The sequence below is a fragment of the Uranotaenia lowii genome, chromosome 2, assembly GCF_029784155.1.
Source record: "Uranotaenia lowii strain MFRU-FL chromosome 2, ASM2978415v1, whole genome shotgun sequence".
Classification (NCBI taxonomy): domain Eukaryota; kingdom Metazoa; phylum Arthropoda; class Insecta; order Diptera; family Culicidae; genus Uranotaenia; species Uranotaenia lowii.
In genome coordinates, this window is record NC_073692.1 from 391,383,356 (window position 1) to 391,385,715 (window position 2,360).

Here is a 2,360-nt window from a genome sequence, read left to right on the forward strand (position 1 = left end):
AATGTTATGGAAGGTCTACTCGACAGGCAACATAAACAAATAACCATCATGATGGCTTGGATGTCACTCATTTACAAATGTCGCGATGTCCGACGATATGTAACAGTGATATGATACATAAGTTGCATGACAGGGATATTTACGAGTATATCAATATCGCGTGACATTGTAGGTTTGATGGTTACTGTTTGCCTGCTCTGCACCGATGTTATGAAGGAAATCGAATGAATTGGAAATTTCAACTTTTTTGGGCGATGGACCTGAATTATTTCAGTTCGGGAAGTCATCGGCCGGCTCAAGAGCCGGAAGAAAACGGATTGCTGGAAAGAAAAGAGAAAAAATATGAATAAAAGAAAATGAAAATAATTTTAGCACTGAAAAGTGCTGATTGAAACCCAGGTAAGGAAATAAATAAAGTAAAATGTTCCTGCAGGTACACAGCAACGATACAATGCTCCGGGTTGCGTCGAATTAAGCCATTTAGTTCCGCTCAAGATCATTTACCCTACTTAGAAATGGCATTCCAAACTCTGTTTTATGAAAAAGAACTTGTGATATCTGAAATTGCGCCAAAATTTTAGCTTTGCCGTTGTCAGTTTTTTCCATTTCCAACAATTAGCCCGAAAACGTTATTCGAATGAAGAAGCACAGATTCGAAAATTTCAGGTTTGCTCAATTACTTCCATGCAGTAAAACAACGTTGGAACCAGGTGCCGGCAACAATATACAATCTCTCAGATATTAGCTTTTTTCTTCAGATTTAAGCTTTTTTCCTCAGATTTAAGCTTTCATCTCCTATGCTCTCAAAGCATAAAAAGCTTAAATTTGAGGAAAAAAGCTTAAAAACGAGATTCACCAACACTTATGCCGTTTTCGTTTTCTCCACAAGCGCGGGGCAAAACTTTTTCTGAATAAACAAACAGAATCGTTACCCGGGACGATGCAAATATATGATTGCTATACTCACACCTATGTTTACCCCCAACACTGACAGCTTTTACGGGCTGCAACCGCCTGCTTGAGGTTAACATCTCGGGCAAAACTAGTGGACTTCTGAATAGGGCTTTTGCTACACACACATACAAGAGGTCTGTTGGGCACACATTAGAGGTTTTTATATGCGGCGAAAGCAAAATTCAACTAAAATGTTGGTTTTTCCTTAAATGAATGCTCAATTTCTCTAAAAAACATTCATAAAGGATATTTCGCATCATTTGCTAACAAGTGGAAACGATTAGGTGATTATTTTATTGGATATCAGTGAGGAACCAAGCAAAACAAAAATGAAAAACAAGCCAACCATCATTGTAAAGCACATTAAACGGTTCCCCCAGATCCTTTGTTCACGTTTTTGGGTCTCTCATATAAAATTTAGAACCAGGAAGATGACGTTAAGAGTTTTCGTCACGAAATTGATTAATAAACTTGAGCAATATTTGCCCTGCTTCCACTAAAAACGCTCATATCCTGTACAAAGTCTTCATTTTTGTTAAAGAACTTCACTCAAACTTAGAAAAAAATCACAAGCAAGTAAAAAAGTGATCTAGCTTTCGAAAAATGTGTCGTTCTTAAGAAACTTTTCAATAGTTTTCATTAATTCTTCAAAAAATATCCTTCTTCAGTAGATTTGTATCCATTTAACATGGGGCTGTCACATTTGTTTGCCCAACGGCTTACTTATACTAATGCACTGTGCAAACGCCCTATTAATAAACGAACATAATAACAGCAGCTAGGGCAAAACTCGTGGGTAACTAGGTTGCCACTGTCAATAAACGAAAACACTATTAGTTAAAAGATGTTGGTCATGCGGTACATAGACAACTCCTGCATCGTTGCCGGGACCTGGTTGGAACGCTAAACTTTACACAATTCGATATTAGAACGCAGTTGATCACTCATACTAATATTTCTAGGTTAAACAGCGAGGATTGTCATCTCAGTGCAAATAGCGTTGGGTTATTTCACATTTTAATTCATTTTTATTTGTTTTCAGGTTTTTTTCTTCAGTTTTTACATTTAATATAAAGATTTTCCATCAAAGGTTCGATTCACTTGCATCTACACGAATACATCGATTTGTTTTTTTTTTGTTTTTCCAAAAAGAAAAAAAATATATTTCTCCACTCCGCCGGCGTATGTCACCGTATTGGAGGGCTTTTTAACTATAAGAGGCCAATCATTTTGGGCAATAAACTTAAACAGTTCAGAATTTAGTCATTTTCGTTTTTGTTTTTCTTGCATATTTTCGACTGTCTTTGAGTCTTGATTTCCTTTTCTTTCTTGTTGGTCTTCAGCATTCAGTTAAACATTAAACGAACAAAAACGATCGATTCTAACATCTAGGTAACGATTAGTGG